This window comes from Brassica oleracea, chromosome C9 (assembly GCF_000695525.1).
Source record: "Brassica oleracea var. oleracea cultivar TO1000 chromosome C9, BOL, whole genome shotgun sequence".
NCBI lineage: Eukaryota > Viridiplantae > Streptophyta > Magnoliopsida > Brassicales > Brassicaceae > Brassica > Brassica oleracea.
Window position 1 is genome coordinate 50,361,653 of NC_027756.1, and position 9,557 is coordinate 50,371,209.

Here is a 9,557-nt window from a genome sequence, read left to right on the forward strand (position 1 = left end):
CAAAATAATTATCCTTCGTATATCCATGTTGAGCTGGAAAAACAGAGCTTTAAGCTATAGTTTTAAGAACCGAGTGAGAAAATGAAGAAGAAGAAACAATCAAAGTTTTCAACTTTTTATTTCAATGAATTTTCATTCCTTATAGAAACTAAAACATTGAAACACAAATATTAAACAAATTTTCATCACATCAGATCCTAACAATCAAGGAGTACTTCAAGCTTCCGACATGGAGAACATGTACCCCCAAAGCAATCTTCCTCTTCCCTGTTTCATCAACCACGCTCAGATCTTTACACACATCCACGTTAAACCTCACCACCGCCTTTTCCTTCTTCCCCAGACGAACCTTCTCGAACGCTAGCAGATGCTTAACCGGCGACCTGTGTACAGCCGGCGGCGTCCGTGAACAGAAACACCGTGTCGGTCCCTTCTCTCTCTCCCGCGTTCCTTACTCTTAGCTGGACTTCGATGGCCTTCCCGCAGTAAGGTCCGATCGCGTCCACTGATTGGCACTTTTGATAATTTGTGGGATTATGAGAGCTTCTAAGTGTTTTAACCGTGATGAAGCACAAAAACAAAGAAAAAAAAAAAAGGAGTGAAGTAACCGTAAGTATTTGAGAGAGAAGAGAAATTTGCGAAATTAAGAGAATGAGAGGATTTGCGAGATTGAGAGAATGAAAGAAATGTTTGCATTGAATGGTCTCTTTAATTGTGTAACATACATGGTGTATTTAAAGAAAACAAAAGCAATAAACACTCACTGGTGGAAGAATAAACAACTAGCAGTGGACTGGCCGCTCCTTCCCATTTGGTAAGGGATGAAAACAAAAGCAATAAACACTCACTTGTGAAAGAATAAACAACTAGCAGTGGACTGGCCGCTCCTTTCCATTTGGTAAGTGATATGGCCGCTCCTCCCACTTCCTCCACTACTTCTTTATTTAATCTTGCCGACATCTCCCTTTGTTTAATTCTTCATGTCAACACTCCCCCTCAAGCTTGACAGTAGTGAGTGTCAAGCTTGGAAAGCCATGAAGTATTCCCTCATTAAAACCTTTTTCTTGGAAAAACCACTTGGGATAAAAACCAAGCAAGAGAAAAAGAGTAGAATACTCCACGGTGAGGGGATCATTGACATGGAAGGTTTATGAGTCCAAGTCTTGGAAGAATGGACTCACAAACTTTGCTACTGGCCGCCTTGGTGAAGATGTCAGCCAGCTGATCCTCACTTATTGTATAACATGGGAGAATCACTTGCTGCTCCACTGCTTGTCTGACCTTATGGCAGTCTACTTCTATGTGCTTTGTCCTCTCATGAAAGACTGAGTTGGATGCAATGTGTATTGCGGCTTGGTTGTCACAGTGCATGGTCATGGGAGTGGTGATCTCAATTCCCAAGTCGCCTAGAAGCCCCTTTATCCAGATAAGCTCACTGGTTAGCTTCCTCACTGATCTGTACTCTGCTTCTGCGCTTGAACAAGATACTACTTTCTGTTTCTTGCTCTTCCAAGTGACAAGATTCCCTCCAATGAATGTACAATAACCGGTGGTTGACCTTCTGTCTACTCTATCTCCAGCCCAATCTGCATCACAGTATCCTATCACCTCAGTGTTCTTGTTGCAAGCCATCCATACACCTTGTCCTGGCGCTTCTCTTAAGTATCTTAGAATCCTCTCCACCATGTTCCAGTGATGAACCTTGGGAGTTTGCATGTGCTGGCTCACTTGATTAACTGCGAAACACACATCTGGCCGAGTGATGGTTAGATAGATCAGCTTCCCAACCATCCGTCTATACTGCTTGACATCTTCAAATGGAGTGTCTTCATACTCCCCCTCTCGCAATACCTTGTAACCTTCTTCAAGTGGTGTCTTGGCATGTCTTCCTCCAAGATCTCCTGCCTCCTTTAATATGTCCAGGGTATACTTTCTTTGGGACATGAATAATCCTTCCTTTGATCTGCACATCTCAATGCCAAGGAAGTACTTCAGTTCTCCCAGGTCTTTGATGTCAAATGCGGCCTTGAGAAATGTCTTGGTTAAACTGATCCCCTCCTTGTCACTACCCGTGATGATGATGTCATCCACATAGACTAGAATTACCGTAATTCCTTGCTTGCTGGTGAGAGTGAAGAGTGTGTGATCCGCTTGAGACTTCACAAATCCCCTTCCATTCAATGTAGTGCTTAGCTTGTGGTACCAAGCTCTTGGTGATTGCTTCAAGCCATAGATTGCCTTTCTGAGTCTAAGAACATTCCCTGGTTTCACCATTTCTTCCATCCCCGGAGGTGGTTTCATATACACTTCATCTTCTAGTTCTCCTTGCAGGAAAGCATTCTTCACATCCATTTGCCAAAGGTCCCATTCTAGGTTCACTGCTAATGAGAGTAGAATCCGGATTGTATGAAGCTTGGCCACTGGTGCAAAGGTGTCTAGATAGTCCTCTCCATACACTTGTGTGTATCCTCTTGCCACCAGTCTGGTCTTCTTTCTTTCTGGCTTCCCATTTGCAAGATACTTAATGGTATGTATGAGTCTGCTGGTCACGGCTTTCTTCCCTTTTGGAAGTTCTGTCTCATACCAGGTGTTGTTCTTCTCCATGGCCCTCATTTCATCATCCACCGATATCCTCCATTCATCATCTTCCATAGCTTCTGCATATGTTCTTGGTATCCATTCCAGGTCCAATGAACTCATAAAGACTTGATGTTCTTCTGGATAGTGAGCTAGGGAGCATAATCCACTTTCTGGATGTGCCACAGCTTGAGCATTGTAGTAAACAAAATCATTTTTAACCCAATCTGAGGCTGGTCTTCTGATCCTTGTACTTCTCCTTAGGACTTGTGTCTGCTCAGGTTCATTACTGCTGCTTGGTTCTCCTTCTTGAGCTTCAGTGTCTGGTTGTCCCATCTCATCTTGATCATGAGATAATACTGGGTTTTCTTCAGGTTGAGCTTGCGCCGGTTGATCTTCATTCCCCCCTTCATGGTCAGGATGAGAGTCTTCACTGTTATGAACCATGGTCTCTTTATAAGGAGTAGTGTCCCGGCCTTTCTCTGGTTCCTTTTCTAGGTTAATGCCGAGTCTTTCCATAAGAATCTTCAGGTTGTTAGCTCTGTCCGAGGCAGAATGAGATAGATCTTTGAGTTCCTCCCAACTCTTCTCATCATAATAGGCCTTGGATTCCATGAACTTAACATCTCTGGATACTAGGACTCTCCTTGTCTCTGGTACATAGCATTTGTACCCCTTTTGGTGCGTAGAGTATCCAATGAACATTGCCTTTGTGCTCTTTGCCTCCAGTTTGTTTCTTAGTTCTCCTGGAATCAAAACAAAGCACACACACCCAAACACACGCAAATGATCAATTGATGGTCTAGATTTGTTTAGTACCTCATATGGGGTGGCATCAAAGAGGACTCTTGTAGGTGTGCGGTTGATTAGGTAGGTGGCTGTGACTACTGCATCCCCCCAAAACCGCTTGGGTACATTTGTATGGAACATCATACTCCTTGCCACTTCCATCAAGTGTCTATTCTTTCTTTCAGCCACACCATTTTGTTGGGGTGTGTAAGGACAGCTGGTTTGTTGAATGATTCCATGTGAGGCTAGATGTTGTTTGAAGGCTGTGCTAGTATATTCACCACCATTATCTGATCTAAGAATTTTAATCTTAACATTGAAATGGTTAGTAATATAGTTCTGAAAATTTTTAAATGCTTCTAGCACCCTATCCTTAGATTGCAACAAAGTGATCCATGTGTATTTAGACTTTTCATCAATGAATGTCACAAAATATTTATGTTGTTCTCTAGATACACATGGAGCAGTCCACACATCAGAGTGAATCAAATCAAAGCAGTTTTCATATTGGGTATTGGATTTAGGAAACACAGTTCTGCAATGTTTTCCTAATATACACGCTTCACACTCATTTTTAAAAGAAATACTAGGCAACAGGATGTTCAAGGCACGAGAATGGGGATGTCCTAGTCTAGCATGCCAGATTTCATCTTTAGGGAATTCAGAAACAGAATGAAACACACACGATAATTGAGATACAGGTCTTGTGTCCTCAAGTAAGTAACTTTGAAGTTCGGCAAGGGTGGCTCTTGGCTAGACTGAGGGAGACGAGCCGTGGGGGTTTGATCAGCCGGTGGTTGAAATGAGTGTAGCTGATTCTGTCTCCGAAGGCGTACACTGTTTCTCCTGTGTAGAACCGGTAAGTTCGACCCGGATACCCGGTTGAGTTATCGGCTCTCATGTTCATGTTCGACATCGGAAGATTCTCTACGTACGACTGAGGATACCACGTCATCGGTAACTTTCCGCCTAAACAAAAAAAGTCGGTTAGCAAATTATAATCGTAAAAGCCGAACCAGTTGGTTATCACCGGTTTAATTTAAAAACAGTGTGTTTCTTACTCGGATTATGACGACCGAAGATGACGTCAGCGATGGCAAGACCACCGGCCTGACCAGGAAACCCGACCCACATAATGCTTGTAATCTTCGGATCGTTCTTGGCGAAAGTAACGTCTAATCCTCCACCGGACATGATGACTAGCACCACCGGTCCTTTTGCAACCTTAGCCACCTCGGTCACAAGCTGTTGCTGCTTTCCGGGAAGGAACAAGTCGACTCGGTCATGGTCCTCCCTCTCAATTGATAGATCTGTTCCCATCACTAGCACAACCGCATCAGCTGAAGCCGCTAGAGAAGTGGCTGAATCTATATCCGCCTCCGTGCACGCCACGTTAGGACAGCCCATCTGATACTTCGCCCACACTGTTTCCACCAGTCCTTGAAGTGGCATTGTGTACTTGCACGGTAGCCTGAAGAATATTTTTTAAAAATAAAACGATGTCGTTTTTTACATATTTAAGCTTAAGTATGAATCGCCGAGGTAAATGGCCACTTGAGATAATTTTAATTTACCGTTGTAGTTTCCGATCATTGTATCGGTGACATTAGCGTTTGGTCCGATCACTGCTAGCGTTTTGATAGCAGAAGGTGAGAACGGAAGCGAACCAGGAGAGTTCTTGAGCAAGACAATGCCTTGCCTTGCGGCTTCTCTAGCGAGTTCTTGGTTCTCGGCAGTGCAAACGTCCTGAGGACCAAGATTACCGTAGGGCTGCTTCTTGGGGTCGCCATTGAAGAATCCTAAACGCATCAGAGTCGCGAAGTTGTTTGAAATCGCAGTGTCAACATCTGTTTCGTTTACCAAACCAGCCTTGACCGCGCCCAGTGCGTGTTGACCTGTGAAATGATCACAGTTCAAATCCAAACCGGCCAACATAGATTTGGCCACAGCTTCCTCTGGAGTCTTGGTATAGTGTTGGTTTGCGTACATCACTTCTACCGAGTCACAATCCGAAACAATGTACCTAATAACATAAACCCCCAAATATTTTTAGATTAATCTTAAATTAAAAAAATTGACAATTTAAAGGTCGTACGATTTATATATAATAAAATTTGGGAGATAAGACGAATGTGTCATCCGGTTGTGCCAGAACCGGCCATGTCTATGATTTGAGAAAAGAAACCTTACCCATTTAGCTTCCACTGACGACGGATCACACCAGAAAGCAGGTCAGGATCAGCGCGTGTCGGTTTACCGTTAACTTGGTTGTAAGAACACATGACACTAGCCACATTCCCATCAACCACACAGCTCTTAAACGGTGGTTGAAACGTATCATCCATATCTTGTTGGTTCACCTAATTATCCAAACACAAAGAAGATAGAAATAAATGTATTAGGTGGTGACGACCAATAGTAACAAAATATTCTAAGAATACAAACGTTCTCTGTTTTCTTATTACCACGGAGTTGAAAGTGTAACGACTGACGCCTTTCCAGTTATCAACATCATAGGCCGTGTAGTGTTTGCAGCAAGCCGCAACTTTAAGAAGGTTAGGATCTCCACCGTCAGTACCCTGAAGACCTTTAACATAAGCCACCGCGTATTTGCTAACGAGCGTGGGGTCCTCGCCGGGGGTCTCTTGACCTCTTCCCCATCTCGGGTCACGGAATATGTTCACATTCGGTGACCAAAACGTTAATCCAGCTGCACCAACGTTGTACATTGCCCTCGCCTCCGTTGACACAACCTTAAAACCACGCCATAAATAAAAGTATTATTGAATAACTTGAAGCATGAAAAAAAAGACTTGTACACGAAGAAACAAAATCTTCTTTACCTTGCCAATGGCTTGGAAGAGAGATACGTTGAAGGAAGCAGCGGTGAGTATGACTTGAGGGAAGCTAGTGGCACCAGGGACTGGACCTTTGAAACTAGAACCATCTCCGACATCAGAGACGCCGTGAAGTGCCTCCGACCACCAGTTATAATCTGGAATCCCAAGACGGCTCACGCCGGTAGCTTTGCTGACAAGAAACCCGATTTTCTCCTCCAAAGTTAATCTTCCGACAAGATCGGTGACTCGGGCTTCGGCATTCAAACCCGTGTTGCAGAATCCGTAACCGGCTAGAGAAGGGGTTTTAGTGACGTCACATGCGAACGTTGGAGAAGAAGACTGGGCGTCCGATGGCTTGGAGATGAAGAAGAGGATACTTAGGAGAAGTGTGGAAACAGAAGAGAGTGCTCTGTTTCCTTTTGTTTGCCGCGGATAACTCATTGCTTTGTGTTTTTCTGGTTGTGTGTGTTTTGTTTATCAACAATTTGACACTGTTATATATAAGCTAACAAAACTGGTACGTTGGTTGGAGATTTTGCTATTTTAGGATTTGAATTTTAGAAAGTCCTGTATGTGCTGGAATTTTATCTAGATAGAAATTTTATCTTTTTACTTATCCATCCAGTTCGACTTGTGAAATTTCTATTTTGGGTAGTGTTTTGAAACATTGACCGCTTTGCGGCTTTCAAATATGACATCAGCAGACATTTTCAGCGAATCTGTTCAATTGAGATTTGACTATCTCGTAATTGGTTGGCGGCAAATCTACTTTGGACGTAAAAGAAAAAAACAACGAAAGTAATGTAATTTTTGTACGAAAGTAATGTAATAAAAATACAAATTATCAAAAACAACAAAGCTGTCATGTCTTTTTCTCATTTATATAAAGTGAGGCATATTTTGCTTCTATAAAACAGTAAACCACATTTTATATGTGATTTATTAACGGGAGAATCGTATATAACAACGGCTTTCATCAACATATCCACACCTCTGAGATGAAAATTCATACAAGGCACTATGTTTTTTGTTTTGGTTTTGAACAAATCCTTATAAGGCAAAACAGCCTTTCAGAACAGTCCGCATAAAATACACTGAAACCTCTATAAATTAATAATGTTGAGACTACACCAAAACTATAATTTTTTATTAATTTATAGAGATATTAATTTATCGATATACTAATTGAACCAAAAAATCGATTTGGGACTATAAAATTATATTATTTTATAGAGATTTTTAGCGTATATTAATTTATAGAGTATTAATTTTATAGAGATTTTTAGTGTACTAGTTGAACCAAAAACTCTTTAAATTAATAATCTATAAATTAATACACTAAAAATCTCTATAAAATAATATAATTTTATAGTTCTAAATCGAGTTTTTGGTTTAATTAGTATATCGATAAATTAATATCTCTATAAATTAAATAAAAAATTATAGTTTTGGTGTATTCTCAACATTATTAATTTATAGAGGTTTCGCTGTATCCTGATTTGTTCTTCTTTACTTCATCCATTGAAATAAGCTTCCTGCTCGACTCGCTCGACTCTCCCTTCAGGCCTGCACAAAAAATATTGTCCCATTCGTCATGTAAAACATCAAATGCATTTAGGAAAAAAGAAGACAAATCATTACATGCAAGATCGGGATGTGTTCGTGTAAGTTTTAGCCAATCCATTTGGCTATAACCCTTTTCAAATGGGACTTTTGGACGAGTTTTAGGGGGAAATCGGGTTATTCAGCACTCCAAATAACAGAAGATAAATGTTCAAATGCGTCGAAACATTCTTATTTTAAACAATAATTTGAGTTGCATCTTTAAACTCATCATAAACACCTATAACATGCCTATAATCGATCACATGCTGATTTGGACTACCTTTTTTACTTTAACTCATTGTAGTTTATTCTTTATAATTTTGATTTTTTGGTTAAAATATATTAAATAATTAAAATAATCAGTTTTGTTCTATTTATGGTTTCACATTTGAAAAGCAAAATTTTATCTTTTGCCTAGATTTTAATTAAAATTAAATACTATGATAACTAATTATAAATTAAAACGTATTATTGATTATTTTAATTATTTAGGTGAAAAAACTGATCATATTTATAGAAAATTGTTACTTTTGAATTAACGGGGAGTAATTACGATTTATCAATGCAAACTTTCATTCTTGTAATTCTAGCATTCATATTCCTTAAAACGTGGGATGAAGATTTAACCAATCCTATTATCTAACGTTCTAATATATTTTTTATAACGTTCTAATATTTCAGTAAGACTTTTTAAAAATATTTACAGTTTATAAAGTTTTAATATATATTTGTTCTAATATTTTCTCGATATGCTCCCACTTTTTTGTTCTATTCGTCATAAACTGATCATTCCTTACCGACGATGAAAACACATAATAGATCAATATATGATCATGATCCAATATTTTTTAAATAAAATTCTAATATCAAATATTTGTCTAAATAGCTTTAATAATTAGTTTAATAAAATGGTAAACAAAGAATTCTAAAATTGTTAAGATATATTATATATATAAATAAGACAAGCGCATAATAGCATTCACAACTGAAATAAACTAAGAAACTTGTCTGCGAGATATTCGCAATAAATGCGTCGAAGAGATGGTGGCTACATTTCTCTTAACTATTGGCCAGATTTCAAAATATTGTTACACAATAGACACGTTCAAGAGATCAGTATTTGCCACTAGTGAGAACTTCCATAAGGTTCTAAAATCACTGAATACTTTAGCGCCAGACCTGATGGCGAAGCCCGGAGTGACAACATGTGCAAAGATAAGCGAGAGCACAAGGTTTTATCCTTATTTCAAGGTACATAGTTCTGATTTTGTCTAAAGTATTATTAATAAAAGTTTCTTTCAATATTTTTTTTTTATTTGACATCTGAATTTTTTATTATTACAGAATTGCATCGGAGCAATAGATGGCACACATATATTTGCAATGGCGCCAAAATCTGATGTGCCAAGCTATCGTAATCGCAAAGGATTTGTATCACAAAATGTTCTTGCGACTTGCAATTTTGATCTAGAATTCATGTATGTTCTTAGTGGGTGGGAAGGTTCAGCTCATGATTCAAAAATATTAAGTGATGCTCTAACAAGAAGCACTTGCAAACTAGAAGTTCCAGAAGGTATGGGTGACAAATTTTTTAGTTCATATTATTAGAATGTTCTATGTATATACAACTTATTTTGTAATGTTTAAATTCTGTAGGAAAATTTTATTTAACAGATTGTGGGTTTGCAAATCGTCAGAAGTTTTTAGCTCCATTTAGAAGTACTCGGTATCATCTACAGGATTTTA

The 9,557-nt window shown here is 39.2% G+C and overlaps 1 pseudogene; it reads right to left on the reverse strand.

Moving 5' to 3' along the window:
- Positions 1–190: 190 nt before the first annotated feature.
- Positions 191–6,657, reverse strand: LOC106313406 (annotated as a pseudogene).
- Between the last annotated feature and the right edge of the window lie 2,900 nt (positions 6,658–9,557).